The sequence below is a fragment of the Schistocerca serialis genome, chromosome 10 (assembly GCF_023864345.2).
Source record: "Schistocerca serialis cubense isolate TAMUIC-IGC-003099 chromosome 10, iqSchSeri2.2, whole genome shotgun sequence".
Classification (NCBI taxonomy): Eukaryota; Metazoa; Arthropoda; class Insecta; order Orthoptera; family Acrididae; genus Schistocerca; species Schistocerca serialis.
In genome coordinates this window covers 116,020,186-116,037,217 of record NC_064647.1, presented here as the reverse complement: position 1 = coordinate 116,037,217, position 17,032 = coordinate 116,020,186, and the positions used below count along the sequence as shown (strand labels likewise).

Sequence of the window (17,032 nt, the reverse complement as noted above, 5' to 3'; positions counted from 1 at the left end):
CTCGCCATTGACGTCGGTAGTGAAGTTGCGCATCATGCAGCCTATTGCGCACAGTCGTAACACTGCACGGAAAGCATTATTCAACATGGTGGCGTTGCTGTCAGGGTTTCTCCGAGCCATAATCCGTAGGTAGCGGTCATCCACTGCAGTAGTAGCCCTTGAGCGGCATGAGCGAGGGACGTCATCGACAGCTCCTGTCTCTCTCTATCTCCTCCATGTCCGGACAACATTGCTTGGTTCACTCCGAGACGCCTGGACACTTCCCTTGTTGAGAGCCCTTCCTGGCACAAAGTAACAATGCGGAAGCGATCGAACTGCGGTATTGACCGTTTAGGAATGGTTGAACTACGGACAACACGAGCCGTGTACCTCCTTCCTGGTGGAATGACTGGAAGTGATCGGCTGCCGGACCCCCTCCGTGTGATAGGCGCTGCTCATGCATTGTTGTTTATATCTTTGGGTGGGTTTGGTGACATCTGTGAACAGTCAAAGGGACTGTATGTGTGTGATAGAATATCCACAGTCAACGTCTGTCTTCAGGAGTTCTGGGAACCGGGGTGATGGAAAACGTTTTTTGATGTGTGTGTAACAATACCGAGATATTGACATGCAGGTCCAGTTATTGGGAAGCTGTTGAGATTAAATTAGCGAGCAACCTTGTAAAAGGGGATGGAGGTTTTTGTTTAAACTCTGCTTGGAACCCTACACTTTCGCATAATAAAACCCAGAGGGATAGAGTGAATGTTACCTCACCTGCTAGTTCGTAGTCTTTCACTATCGATACGTATGACTTGGTCATCTTTGGAGGCACTAGTGTTCAGTGTGTTTGTGTCTTATCTTTCCTGACTCACTCCAAGAACCGAGGTTTTAAATTTGTTTGTACATCGCCTGCCCGTTGCAGTTTGCCTTGAAAATGGCGGGGTGTACTCCCGCCGAAATATCGGCGGTCGCTGTGAATATTACCTGCCTGAATTCCCGTAAGTTCTTTGAAAAGTGTTAGATATGGCTACATCGCAAAAAAAATCATAATCTGTTTTGTCCAATAAAAAGTAATAAAAATACTTTTTGGACGAGCAGATCACAATGTTTATGACTTTAAGTAAAATAGAAATCTGGAGAAGCTTAAGGGAATTAAAAAAAAAAAAACAGTGGTTTTATATTACGCCTGATAATTCAACAATCTTTTTTTTCATTTAGGTAGGGAAACTGAAAAATGTTTTTGGAGTGAAGTTATTTTGTTGTATTAAAACTTGTAAAATGACTTCCGTCTTGCACTGTTATAGAAAAGTGGGAAAGCGTGGCGACGGTGGGTGCTCAGACAGGAATTATTTCCGAGGAGTACGGCATTTCGTGACCCATGGGTATAAATAGCAGTTCGCATTGCGCATGCAACGCCGGCAGCAGCAGCGGCTGGCGTCGGCTGATCGCACCCCCGAGTCTACACAGCGATTACCGTCAGTGGTGCGCGAACAGTGTGGTCAGAAACAGCCTAAGAAGCTCGTAAGGGTCGTCCTGAGAAATAGTGGCCAGGAGAAGATTCCATACTTTGCGCCGTTTCCGAGTTAATTATAGCTGACGTTAACAGATCAGGCCGTTGCGCGCCCAAATTTGAGCGCCCCACCAGACGCAATGTAGTGTCAGTTGTTCTCATAGCGTGGAGACTGCTTAGCCTTCGTCTTGGTTTCGGTCCTTACTGCTGTACCATGTTCACTTTTTGTATCGCTCCCTTGTTCGGTTTTAGGAAACCAAACGAAACACTCGTTTGGTGAAACCGTCCCTGGCGGGCTGCTCGGATTGGCATGGCACATGCAACTGTTTGACTGGCTAACTTCAATGGTAATTAACTCGAAGACGGCGCAACGTATCCAAATTCTTTCTGAACAGTTATTTCTCAGCACAACCCGCCCTGCAACATCCTGACAAGCTTTTCAGGCTGTTTCTGACCACTCTGTATTGCAGTACTCGGTGGTCTCGATAAAATGACAGTGAAGAGCAACGTATTTGTCGACACACGTAATGCCGCAGAGACAGCCATTTATAATATATTATAAAAATAATATAAAATTTAGATGCATGGAAATAATAAGATTAATTTTTCGGCGTGTCGGACAAGCATAATAAGCTGAGCTACGCCTGTAAATGGGTAAAGAATCTTTCCATATTAGTTGCACATAAAAAAAAATAGTCTGAAATTTGGTAATTGTAGTCACACACCAAAATCACGATAGTAATCCGTTGTAGTTGCTACATATTTTATTACAAACAAAATCATTGTAAAATCACAATCACAGCAATACAGGAGACTGCTTTACAAGGCCAGATCACTTGGACAAATAACAAATTTCTTTAACCGGAATAAGACCCATAAAACTTGGAATTTATATATGACTATGTAAATATACTCAGGTAAAGCTTTACTTAAATAGTACAAATGTCTATACAATTCCAATCAGAACTCTCATTACTTCCAATCAGCTGAGGAACAGATTAAGGTTAAGAACACCTTAAGTTTGGCTAGCCAACCAAATCACTAAAACAATTACACAGGTGTGTTTTGAATCACGTTCACACTTTTACTTATAAAATACTTTATTAAAATATACATATGTTCACTTTACAAAAGACACACGAAGACTATCTATTGCGCCTCATCACTCACGCATATATACACAAACATAGCTGTCACCACAATCGATACTTCTCGAACATACTCGATATAACTTATTCTAGAACAATGTTCTGGAACTTTCTCATATCCGATATAAATGTATTACATAATTCCAACAAGGTGCTTTAACTTTGACGAAGCCAATCTTAAAATTTACTTAGTTGATTAATCAACAATATTCTTAGAATGATTACAACTAGAACACGACCATATGACAATATCCCTAAAATGAGGTCGCTTCAATATTGCGTGTGCATTAGCGAAAGACGCGAGCAGACCAAGGATTCAAATCAATACGAGAGATCCACGATACAGGAAATGACATAGAAATGTACTCAACTTTGCACTGCAATTGAACTTCGGATGCTATAATTCTCCACCGGAAAGATGGAATCACGCAACAGTGACAACACAACACAAGATGTAAAGGAGAAGACAAGGCCTTAAATATCTCTCTGCCCCCGCGGTGCTCTGCTCCCAGTATGCTCGCGTCGCCCGCTGCCAATTATCTGTAACACAACACACATCAGCGGCAGACAATATTCTGACACATAAACTACACAATCTTATCTAGAGAAGAGGTGATCAATACAACTGAATAGAAACAAACTAGCCTCCGTGAGTTACTTGGCCAGTGTCAGCCCTTAAACTTCGATTAATAAGTTAGCTAAAAATCATCCTCTAAAGTTAATCTGACAAGAATTATCTCGGCGCAAACTTACACGCCAAACTGCCAAATTAACTACAAAGTAGAATAGAGGACGTATCTCGGCGTATCATGAAACGCCAGAGCCGGACTTACTTGCACTTGGGCGTAGCCACATTTCCTCAACCGCCGTCAAGATAGATGGTCACGACACCGAGGTAAGTGATACACAACTAAAACAATTCCAAAGGATTTCTAGTACACTGGCATGTTCAATTAAGCCGCACGCAACCCACCGAAGCAACTCGGCGACTCCAATGCAATCGGCCGGCGTAGCTTAAAACAGACTCGAAGGAGCTTGTCCTTCCGACCTCTAGGACAACCAGATCACCACGGGCGGTGGATCTGCCCTCACGACTCGACACGACACGCCACGCACTAGCCGCTGTCCCCGCTCCTCCGTTGTCCGACTCGTCCTCTGGCCGCCCTGCCTACGTACACTGCCCCACGTGACTCTCGCTCACCGCCAATCCCGACACACCTCCCCAGCAGAGCGTACGCCCTGCCGTTAAATCCGCGGCGCCAAAAATGAGCAGAAGACAAACAAGCATCGAAGTCGACTCAGAGATCAAAATGACGGTAGATGGAAACTGGCGCCAGAAAACGCACCCGCTCAAGTCTGTGTCTTCTTGTAGATTTATTCTTACAAATTAATAATACTAAATCCGATCGCCGTATCCACTCTACAAAATCTTGACGTGTCCATCATTGCTTTTGTAATCGGATCTTTTCATCGTTATACACTCATTCTGAAGAAGTGACTTCACCAATTCGTTATGCCTTTCTTGTTGCCTAGTACGGACGAATGGTATTGTCAATAAAGCGACGGAAACAAAAATATAGTAACGGAAAAGGAAGACAAAAGGGTACGGGAATGTGAGCGGACGAATGAAAGGGGACATACAATTCAAGAATTATTTCCCCAAAACAATTAATTGTAATAAATTACACTGTGGCTTACAAATTACAGTGACACAAACAAAATGGCTCTGAGCACTATGGGACTCAACTGCTGAGGTCACAAGTCCCCTAGAACTTAGAACTACTTAAACCTAACTAACCTAAGGACATCACAAAGCCGACCGCGGTGGCCATGCGGTTCTAGGCGCTGTAGTCCGGAACTGCGCGACTGCTACGGTCGCAGGTTCGAATCCTGGCTCGGGCATGGATGTCTGTGATGCCCTTAGGTTAGTTAGGTTTAAGTAGTTCTAAGTTCTAGGGGACTGATGACCTCAGATGTTAAGTCCCATAGTGCTCAGAGCCATTTTTGACATCACACACATCCATGCCCGAAGTAGGATTCGAACCTGCGACCGTAGCAGTCGCACGGTTGCAGACTGAAGTGCCTGGAACCGCTCGGTCACAGCGACCGGCTCTACAACAAAGAACCTGTCAGGTAATCACCTCTTAAATTTTGTCCATTTGGCTCAACGTCCTTTGCGAATGCTCATCAAGTCCTCTGGACAGTGAGCAAATGGAACAAATTTGTCCCAAACAAGAAATACAGCGCGTATCACTGGTATCTGAGCTGTCGTGCAGATATTTTCAGTGCAATACAGTTAGAGAGACAGGTGGAGGTAATTGTGATACTGCAGTGCCTGTGTCGTTGAGGACCACGATGCCGTGTCCCTTCAGATGCAAGCACTACAGTGTCTTTGTCCGCACCTGTACAGGAACTACGTAGCGTATAAGAGTGCAGCTTGTGACGTGTGGCCGACGACGTAATATGGAAGTTTGGATCTGCGTGTGAGTTGTTCACGGATAGGCGAAGCGGTTAAGGAGACAGCTGGCGTATACAGCCGAAGGTTGCTCGTGTTCGCAACTGCGAATACGTTTGACGTATTATTTGAATGCGCATAAATGAGCATTTGAAACTTACAGCTAACATCTTCTTCAACTCTGCGTAAATCATATCATATATCTCCATGATCTCGATAATAACTGGCGTAAATCATGCAAGAGAAAGAAGGAATTATAAAATTTAATTTTTCGTAATCGTTGATTACAGGAACAATACGCGAGTGCTGCTGTGAGGAGCGGTGGCCTGCGACACGTTGTAGCTCACGCTGCGCCATTTTGCTCTTCGACGTGTTACGGATTCTCCCGGTGGTCAGCTGATACATAAAAGAACTTGTTGTAGTTACGTGACATATCTAATTCACAATGTAGTAAAACTCGAATAAAATGTGTCGAACATACGTTAAGTAGTCTGTTACCAAGAATTAATGTAGCAAATAAGTTTGTGATACTATAGCCTACTTCAACAACATGTGCACGATGTTAAAGCGAAGGGCGGGGGCACTACGGATGTAGTGCGGGACAATACGTTGAGAATGTGGGTTTCGCGGGAGGCGTGCCAGAGATAAAACCCTGCAGTCGCGCTGTGCTCTGTGTCCTCGGTGGCTCAGATGGATAGAGCGTCTGCCATGTAAGCAGGAGATCCCGGGTTCGAGCCCCGGTCGGGGCACACATTTTCATCTGTCCCCGTTGACGTATGTCAACGCCTGTAAGCACCTAAGGGTGTTCATTTCATTGTAATTTCATTAAAACGAAATGTGTTACGCAGTTAGTGCAATAGGAATTGCTAGAAACGTCGTCTCTCGCCAAACCGTAACTTCTGATGCGTATGTCGACAGCGTTTGTCAGAGAATTAACAATGAATTAAAACAATTACGGTTATTTGATGCCTGACAATGGAAGACCGTGCCGGCCCCTGTGACCGAGCGCTTCTAGGCGCTTCAGTCCGTAACCACGCTGTTGCTGCGGTCGCAGGTTCGAATCCTGCCTCGGTCATGGATGTGTGTGATGTCCTTAGGTTAGTTAGGTTTAAGTAGTTCTGAGTTCTAGGGGACTGGTGACCTCAGATTTTAAGTCCCATAGTGCTCAGAGCCATTTGAACCATTTTTTTGAATTGAAGACCATACATTCCCAGTGCGGCTCTCACAATATTACTAGGTGTTTTTGATGACAAGACACTGAAATCACGTACGCAGCTACGGAACTAGGAGAAACGTCATTAATGTATGGGCAAGCAAATGGAAATTTTGGGGAAGCTGACTGGTTGCAGCGGGCCAGATGCTACGAGGCATCTAAGCTATACAGTGTGTCCAAGACCGCTCCAACAACTTGTCAAGTTGCAAAAAGTACAGTAACCGAGGAAGACAACCAACTGTACGGATTCCTGACGTGGGAGAAGCAGTGCTTGGTGCTTGTTCGCGTGATCATCTTCAGAGCTTATACGTCAGCGGCTCCGACAACGCTTTTACAAACCTGAACTGCCTGATTGTTTCGCGTTTATGACTGAAATATTGTGGAGATTGAAGTCGATTTCCGCCTTATGTAAAATACTGTCTATTTCTCATTTACATCTTACAGCTATATCTGCAGTAAGTTTTTATTCATTTTTCTCTCAGTTGTCGCCTTCAGTTATTTTGTGCCGGAAGTTCTGTAATTACATTAGCTTCTACGGCTCGTCATGGTTTCTCATGCCGTAGCCTTATCTCCCCTTGTTTTAGTAGTGTTAGGAGACCCTTCGTTAGCGCTGTTATTAACCGTTACCAATGCATTGCATTTACCCTATCTCAAAACCCCCCCATGAACCATGGACCTTGCCGTTGGTGGGGAGGCTTGCGTGCCTCAACGATACAGATAGCCGTACCGTAGGTGCAACCACAACGGAGGGGTATCTGTTGAGAGGTCAGAAAAACATGTGGTTCCTGAAGAGGGGCAGCAGCCTTTTCGGTAGTTGCAAGGGCAACAGTCTGGATGATTGGCTGATCTGGCCTTGTAACACTAACCAAAACGGCCTTGCTGTGCTGGTACTGCGAACGGCTGAAAGCAAGGGGAAACTACAGCCTTAATTTTTCCCAAGGGCATACAACTTTACTGTATGGTTAAATGATGATGGCGTCCTGTTGGGTAAAATATTCCGGAGCCCCCATTCGGATTTCCGGGCGGTGACTACTCAGGAGGACGTCGTTATCAGGAGAAAAAAAACTAGCGTTCTACGGATCGGAGCGTGGAATGTCAGATGTCTTAATCGGGCAGGTAGGTTAGAAAATTTAAAAAGGGAAATGGGTAGGTTAAAGTTAGATATAGTGTGAATTAGTGAAGTCCGGTGACAGGAGGAACAAGACTTTTGGTTAGGTGAGTACAGGGTTATAAATACAAAATCAAATAGGGGTAATGCAGGAGTAGGTTTAATAATGAATAAAAAAATAGGAGTGCCGGTAAACTACTACAAACAGCATAGTGAACGCATTATTGTGGCCAAAATAGACACGAAGCCCATGCCTACCACAGTAGTACAAGTTTATATGCCAACTAGCTCTGCAGATGATGAAGAAATTGATGAAATGTATGATGAGATAAAAGAAATTATTCAGGTAGTGAAAGGAGACGAAAATTTAATAGTCATGGGTGACTGGAATTCGGTAGTAGGAAAAGGGGGAGAAGGAAACATAGTAGGTGAATATGGATTGGGGCTAAGAAATGAAAGAGGAAGCCGCCTAGTAGAATTTTGCGCAGAGCATAACTTAATCATAGCTAACACTTGGTTCAAGAATAAGGTTGTATACATGGAGGAATTCTGGAGATACTAAAAGGTATCAGATAAGACTATATAATGGTAAGTCAGAGATTTAGGAACCAGGTTTTAAATTGTAAGACATTTCCATGGGGCAGATGTGTACTCTGACCACAATCTATTGGTTATGAACTGTAGATTAAAACTGAAGGAACTGCAAAAAGGTGGGAAATTAAAGAGATGGGACCTGGATAAACTGATTAAACCAGAGGTTGTACAGAGTTTCAGGGAGAGCATAAGGGAATAATTGACAGGAATGGGGGAAAGAAATACAGTAGAAGAAGAATGGGTACCTTTGAGGGATGAAATAGTGAAGGCAGCAGAGGATCAAATAGGTAAAAAGACGAGGGCTAGTAGAAACCCCTGGGTAACAGAAGAAATATTGAATTTAATTGATGAAAGGAGAAAATATAAAAATGCAGTAAATGAAGCAGGCAAAAAGGAATACAAACGTCTCAAAAATGAGATCGACAGGAAGTGCAAAGTGGCTAAATAGGGATGGCTAGAGGACAAATGTAAGGATGTAGAGGCCTATCTCACTAGGGGTAAGATAGATACTGCCTACAGGAAAATTAAAGAGACCTTTGGAGAAAAGAGAGCCACTTGTAGGAATATCAAGAGCTCAGATGGAAACCCAGTTCTAAGCAAAGAAGGGAAAGCAGAAAGGTGGAAGGAGTATATAGAGGGTCTATACAAGGGCGATGTACTTGAGGACAATATTATGGAAATGGAAGAGGATGTAGATCAAGATGAAATGGGAGATACGATACTGCGTGAAGAGTTTGACAGAGCACTGAAAGACCTAAGTGGAAACAAGGCCGCGGGAGTAGACAACATTCCATTAGAACTACTGACGGCCTTGGGAGAGCCAGTTCTGACAAAACTCTACCATCTGGTGAGCAAGATGTATGAGACAGGTGAAATGCCCTCAGACTTCAAGAAGAATATAGTAATTCCAATCCCAAAGAAAGCAGGTGTTGACAGATGTGAAAATTACCAAACTATCAGTTTAATAAGCCACATCTGCAAAATACTAACGCGAATTCTCTACAGACGAATGGAAAAACTGATAGAAGCCGACCTCGGGGAAGATCAGTTTGGATTCCGCAGAAATGTTGGAACACGTGAGGCAATACTGACCCTACGACCTATCTTAGAAGAAAGATTAAGGAAAGGCAAACCTACGTTTCTAGCATTTGTAGACTTAGAGAAAGCTTTTGACAATGTTGATTGGAATACACTCTTTCAAATTCTGAAGGTGGCAGGGGTAAAATACAGGGAGCGAAAGGCTACTTACAATTTGTACAGAAAGCAGATGCCAGTTATTGGAGTCGAGGGGCATGAAAGGGAAGCAGTGGTTGGGAAGGGAGTGCGACAGGGTTGTAGCCTATCCCCTATATTCAATCTGTATATTGAGCAAGCAGTGAAGGAAGCAAAAGAAAAATTCTGAGTAGGTATTAAAATCCACGGAGAAGAAATAAAAACTTTGAGGTTCGCCGATGACATTGTAATTCTGTCAGAGACAGCAAAGGACTTGGAAGAGTAGTTGAACGGAATGGATAGTGTCTTGAAAGGAGGGTATAAAATGAACATCAACAAAAGCAAAACGAGGATAATGGAATGTAGTCGAATTAAGTCGGTTGAGGCTGAGGGAATTAGATTAGGAAATGACTTAAAGTAGTAAAGGAGTTTTGCTATTTGGGGAGCAAAATAACTGATGATGGTCGAAGTAGAGAGGATATAAAATGTAGACTGGCAATGGCAAGGAAAGCGTTTCTGAAGAAGAGAAATTTGTTAACATCTTGTATAGATTTAAGTTTCAGGAAGTCGTTTCTGAAAGTATTTGTATGGAGTGTAGCCATGTATGAAAGTGAAACGTGGACGATAAATAGTTTAGACAGAAAGAAAATAGAAGCTTTTGAAATGTGGTGCTACAGAAGAATACTGAAGATTAGGTGGGTAGATCACATAAGTAATGAGGAGTTATTGAATAGAATTGTGGAGGAGCTGGTGGCACAACTTGACTAGAAGAAGGGATCGGTTGGTAGGACATGTTTTGAGGCATCAAGGGATCACAAATTTAGCATTGGAGGGCAGCTTGGAGGGTAAAAATCGTAGAGGGAGACCAAGAGATCAATACTCTAAGCAGATTCAGAAGGATGTAGGCTGCAGTAGGTACTGGGAGATGAAGAAGCTTGCACAGGATAGAGTAGCATGGAGAGCTGCATCAAACCAGTCTCAGGACTGAAGACCACCACAACAACAACAACATCTCAAAACACAATGCTTTTGCGGTCAGCTCAAGTATTGTTACGAGGACGGAAAATAAAAAGAGCTACGATCTTCGGAGAAATGATTTTGCAGATAATGTAAGAATAAAAAAGTATTGTTGAAGTATGGTGTAGTTTACAGTGATAAGATTTCCGGCCGAGTTCCTTTCTTCATTTTATTTCGGTTTATTTTATTGGTTTCAGACAAATTTATTACACCACATACAATTACTTCATATCATGATACAAGCTTGACCATCGCTCCCCTTCGAATGTGGAAAAAAGTTTATTGTCGCCTACCTACATAAGGAAGATGATCATAATACCGAAAATAAGAGAACTCGGAGTTCGTAGAGAAATATTTAAATGTTCGTTTTTCCCACGAGATGTTTGTCAGTGGAGCGGCAGAGAAACAGTCTGAAGGCGGTTCGCAGAACCTTCTGCCAGGCACACACACACTACGGGATCAAAAGTATCTGGACATCTGGCTGAAAATGACTTCGCTCGTGGCGCCCACCATCCGAAATGCTGGAATTCAATATTGTTTGGCCAGCTTTGATGATAGCTTCCACTCTCGCAGTTATACGTTCCATCAGGTGCTGGAAGGTTTCTTGGGGGATGGCAGCCTATTCTTCACGGAGTACTGCACAGAGGAGAGGTATCGATGTCGGTCGAAGAGGCCTGGCACGAAGTCGGCGTTCCAAAACATCCCAAAGGTGTTCTACAGGATTCAGGTCAGGACTCTGTGCAGGCCAGTCGGTAACAGGAATGTTATTGTCGTGTAACCACTCCGCCGCAGGCCGTGCATTATGAACAGGTGCTCGATAGTGCTGAAAGATGCAATCGTCCCGCAATTGCTCTTCAACAGTGGGAAGCAAGAAAGTGCTTAAAGGATCAATGTAGGCCTGTGGTGTGATAGCCACGCAAAACAATAAGTGTGCAAGCACCCTCCATGAAAAACACGACCATACCGTAACACCACCGCCTCCGAATTTTACTGTTGGCGCTACACACGCTGGCAGATGACGTTCACCGGGCATTCGCCGTACCCACACGGTGCCATGTGAACGCTACATTGTGTACCGTGATTCGTCACTCCACACAACGTTTTTCAACTTTTAAATCATCCAATGTTTACACACCTTACACCAAGCGGGGCGTCGTTTGGTATTTTACAGTGTGATATGTGGCTTATGAGCAGCCGCTCGACCATGAAATCCAAGTTTTCTCACCTCCCGTCTAACTGTCATAGTACCTGCAGTGGATCCTTATGCAGTCTAGAATTCCTGTGTGATGGTCTGGATAGATGTCTGCCTATTACACATTAAGACCCTCTTCAACTGTTGGCCGGCTCAACAGACGAGGTCGGCCTGTACGTTTTTGTGCTGTACCTGTCCCATCACGTTTCCACTTCACTAACACATCGTAAAAGTAGAGCCTAGGGATGTTTAGGAGTGTGGAAATCTCGCGTACAAACGTATCAAGCAAATGACACCGAATCACCTGACCACGTCGAAGTCCGTGAGTTCCGCGGAGCGCCCCATTCTGCTCTCTCACGATGTCTAATGACTACTGATGTCGCTGTACCTTGCAGTAGGTGGCACCACAATACACCTAATATGAAAAACGTATGTTTTTGGGGGTGTCCGGATACTTTTGATCACATAGTGTCTGAACTGCAGAGTACTCATGTAATTGTAGATGTAGGATGACCGGCGGAACACACATGTGACCATATGCTTGTTGGACGGAGTGCAGAACACGCGGCTAGAGTGCTCCTGGCACGCGTGTGACTCACCAGGAAAGTACTTGGGCTGGAACAAACAGATCTGTATGAACGTTTGGTCACAGGACCATTATGTACCTCTGTGTGTGCTGGTGGGTGTCGTTTTTCTGTAAAACTCTGCAGTCATGCTCTAGATATCACTGTAGATGTAATTGTAGACGCTATACGCATTGCAGCAATCTTAACTATTAATGTAAATGCGGAATGTCAATAAAATGCTCCGAGCAATACGAATGACTGCAAAACGCACAGTGAAGAAATGCAAGTTGATCTCATGGCGTATTTGCACATTCTATAATCAGTGTTGAACGCCACGTCAATGACACTTTTGAAGTTGTTCACTGGTTCACCAATATCGTAGCCAGCGTTCTGCCACGCGTAACGAAGCATTGGTCTGTATACTCCCTCAGATAACTGATTGTAAACGACAGAATGCATATTCATGATAAAGAATCTGTCGTGCAATTTCGGCTGCATATTACTGGAGCGTAATTCAATGAAGTCTGTTATTCTCTTGGCATATATTTTATATTGCCTGAAGAAATACACATCCAGAGGTTGTGCATATTTTGTAGTTTTAGGCGGAATGATTTTTAAATCTACATGTTTTCCGCCAGATTCTGCCAGTAGTACTCGTTTATCCTTATGTCCAGACCAGGAGTCACAAAGTACTAATGACTTTCTCGACAAATATGGATTCAAAACTGACAGAAAAAAAGTCTTCAGATGTTGTTTCGTCATCTTCACACTCACACCTGCATCGACGACGACATTTGGAGGGCACCGCGTTTCTATTTCCCTTGACACGCGGGGTCTAAATTTTCCACTGGATTCTTGGAAAAAATATAGATTGTCTGCCAATCGTCCGTCCATTGATATAGCAACATCGATCGTTTAACTATGTGTTGCACAGTTAACTGATCGCAACATCGCGACAGTGTTTCTCTCCCCTTTCACGGATAGTGTTCTGTCACAAGAAAGTTGATAGTTGAACTGACTCTGATCACAGTTCCATACAGAACTAATATCGATGTTTTCTCTCGTGATATGCTCAGTGACGTCAGCAACAAAGTTTGAGCTCTTTCAATCAGCTCTTCGTCATCCTTATCTTTTCGTGCTTGCAGCATAGTGATACGGCGTGATGTTATCCTAAACTCCTTTTGCAAATTAGTAATAAATCCAGTGGTCTAGGGGTAGCGTCTTTGATTCATAATCAAAACGTCTTCGGTCCCGGGTTCGATCCCCGCCACTGCCTAAATTTTGATAAATAATCAGCATTGGCTGCCGAAGACTTCCGGCATAAGAAGTCAGCCTCATTCTGCCAACGGCCTTGTCAAAGAGGGCGGAGGAGCGGATAGAGGTTCAGGGCACTCTCTTGTCCTAGGGGTGGGAAATTGCCCCTAAAGGCGGAAGAATCAGCAATGATCAACGACATGAGGATGCAGAAGGCAATGGAAACCACTGCATTAATGACACGTAACGTGTATCCACAGGACATGTGGCCTGTATTTGAAGAAGTGTCATGATGATCTCTCCATTGGCAAAAGATTCCGGAATAGTCCCCCATTCGGATCTCCTGGAGGGGACTGCCAATGGGGAGGTTATCATGAGAAAAAGATTGAATAATCTACGAAAGGATAACGTTCTACGAGTCGGGGCGTGGAATGTCAGAAGCTTGAACGTGGTAGGGAAACTAGAAAATCTGAAAAGGGAAATGCAAAGGCTCAATCTAGATATACTAGGAGTCAGTGAAATGCAGTGGAAGGAAGACAAGGATTTCTGATCAGATGAGTATCGGGTAATATCAGCAGCAGCAGAAAATGGTATAACAGGTGTAGGATGCGTTATGAATAGGAAGGTAGGGCAGAGGGTGTGTTACTGTGAACAGTTCAGTGACCAGGTTGTTCTAATCAGAATCGACAGCAGACCAACACCGACAACGATAGTTGAGGTATACATGCCGACGTCGCAAGCTGAAGATGAACAGATAGAGAAAGTGTATGAGGATATTGAAAGGGTAATGCAGTATGTAAAGGGGGACGAAAATCTAACAGTCATGGGCGACTGGAATGCAGTTGCAGGGGAAGGAGTAGAAGAAAAGGTTACAGGAGAATATGGGCTTGGGACAAGGAATGAAAGAGGAGAAAGACTAATTGAGTTCTGTAACAAGTTTCAGCTAGTAATAGCGAATACCCTGTTCAAGAATCACAAGAGGAGGAGGTATACTTGGAAAAGGCCGGGAGATACGGGAAGATTTCAATTAGATTACATCATGGTCAGACAGAGATTCCGAAATCAGATACTGGATTGTAAGGCGTACCCAGGTGCAGATATAGACTCAGATCACAATATAGTAGTGATGAAGAGTAGGCTGAAGTTCAAGACATTAGTCAGGAAGAATAAATACGCAAAAAAGTGGGATACGGAAGCACTAAGGAATGACGAGATACGTTTGAAGTTCTCTAATGCTATAGATACAGCAATAAGGAATAGCGCAGTAGGCACGACAGTTGAAGAGGAATGGACATCTCTAAAAAGGGCCATCACAGAAGTTGGGAAGGAAAACATAGGTACAAAGAAGGTAGCTGCTAAGAAACCATGGGTAACAGAAGAAATACTTCAGTTGATTGATGAAAGGAGGAAGTACAAACATGTTCCGGGAAAATCGGGAATACAGAAATACAAGTCGCTGAGGAATGAAATAAATAGGAAGTTCAGGGAAGCTAAGACGAAATGGCTGCTGGAAAAATCTGAACACACCGAAAAAGATATGATTGTCGGAAGGACAGACTCAGCATACAGGAAAGTGAAAACAACCTTTGGTGACATTAAAAGCAACGGTGGTAACATTAAGAGTGCAACGGGAATTCCACTGTTAAACGTAGAGGAGAGAGCAGATAGGTGGAAAGAATACATTGAATGCCTCTATGAGGGTGAATATTTGTCTGATGTGATAGAAGAAGAAACAGGAGTCGATTTAGAAGAGATATGGGATCCAGTATTAGAATCGGAATTTAAAAGAGCTTTGGAGGACTTACGGTCAAATAAGGCAGAAGGATTGATAACATTCCATCAGAATTTCTAACATCATTGGGGGAAGTGGCAACAAAACGACTATTCACGGTGGGTATGTAGAATATGAGTCTGGCGATATACCATCTGACTTTCGGAAAAGCATCATCCACACAATTCCGAAGACGGCAAGAGCTGACAAGTGCGAGAATTATCGCACAATCAGGTTAACATCTCATGCATCGAAGCTGCTTACAAGAATAATATACAGAAGAATGGAAAAGAAAATTGAGAATGCGCTAGATGACGATCAGTTTGGCTTTAGGAAAAGTAAAGGGACGAGAGAGGCAATTCTGACGTTACGGCTAATAATAGAAGCAAGGGTAAAGAAAAATCAAGACACTTTCATAGGATTTGTCGACCTGGAAAAAGCGTTCGACAATATAAAATGGTGCAAGCTGTTCGAGATTCTGAAAAAAGTAGGGGTAAGCTATAGGGAGAGACGGGTCATATACAATATGTACAACAACCAAGAAGGAATAACAAGTGTGGACGATCAAGAACGAAGTGCTCGTATTAAGAAGGGTGTAAGACAAGGCTGTAGCCTTTCGCCCCTACTCTTCAATCTGTACATCGAGGAAGCAATGATGGAAATAAAACAAAGTTTCAGGAGTGGAATTAAAATACAAGGTGAAAGGATATCAATGATACGATTCGCTGATGACATTGCTATCCTGAGTGAAAGTGAAGAAGAATTAAATGATCTGCTGAACGGAATGAACAGTCTAATGAGTACACAGTATGGTTTGAGAGAAAATCGGAGAAAGACGAAGGTAATGAGAAGTAGTAGAAATGAGAACAGCGAGAAACTTAACATCAGGATTGATGGTCACGAAGTCAATGAAGTTAAGGAATTCTGCTACCTAGGCAGTAAAATAACTAATGACGGGCGGAGCAAGGATATCAAAAGCAGACTCGCTATGGCAAAAAAGGCATTTGTGGCCAAGAGAAGTCTACTAATATCAAATGCGGGCCTTAATTTGAGGAAGAAATTTCTGAGGATGTACGTCTGGAGTACAGCATTGTATGGTAGTGAAACATGGACTGTGGGAAAACCGGAACAGAAGAGAATCGAAGCATTTGAAATGTGGTGCTATAGACGAATGTTGAAAATTAGGTGGACTGATAAGGTAAGGAATGAGGAGGTTCTACGCAGAACCGGAGAGGAAAGGAATATGTGGAAAACACTGATAAGGAGAAGGGACAGGATGATAGGACATCTGCTAAGACATGAGGGAATGACTTCCATGGTGCTAGAGGGAGCTGTAGAGGGCAAAAACTGTAGAGGAAGACAGAGATTGGAATACGTCAAGCAAATAATTGAGGCCGTAGGTTGCTAGTGCTACTCTGAGATGAAGAGGTTAGCACAGGAAAGGAATTCGTGGCGGGCCGCATCAAACCAGTCAGTAGACTGATGACAAAAAAAAAAAAAAAAAAAATCCTAGTGAAGCTGTAAAGTTTGTACACCCGAGATTTCTGGCTACGTCCAATGCCCAATGTTGTAAATGCCAATAACGAACGGCGGAACCGCATTCTCGCGCTTCATCAAATTTCGCCATTACACGCTCCTTGATGGTCTTGAACAGCAGTGTACGATTTCCTTTGAAAACTGTATTTCCTTCTCTTTTCTTTGCCACGTAATCCAGTATGTTTTTAATATTGCTTTTAGACTTCACTTTAGGGTATCTTTTCAGAAGCTTGTCGTATGTGTTGAAACCTCTTACGTAGTAATCACCGTACATGTTTTCCACTGTGTTGTCATCAAACGCCGTGATGATACTTGCAACTTTAACCTTCTTCTTGGGAGACGGTTGGTATTCGCTGTCACTGCTTCCATCGCCCCTTCCCGCAGTTGCCGTAGCACTACCGTCTGCAATGAGTTGTTCGTCATTATCATCCCTATCATCATCATTATGTGTTAGTGTTACAACACTATCTGTTTCTA

General features: G+C 43.3%; 1 protein-coding gene and 1 non-coding gene across 2 annotated transcripts in view; both read left to right on the top strand.

Annotated features, from left to right (window-relative positions):
* LOC126425305 (mitogen-activated protein kinase kinase kinase 10-like) overlaps positions 1-17,032 on the top strand; it is a 731,045-nt gene that overhangs the window by 422,707 nt on the left and 291,306 nt on the right. The gene's annotated exons all lie outside the window — the stretch shown is intronic.
* Positions 5,768-5,841, top strand: Trnat-ugu (transfer RNA threonine (anticodon UGU)). The gene has a single exon. It is a non-coding gene; the product is annotated as a tRNA-Thr (tRNA).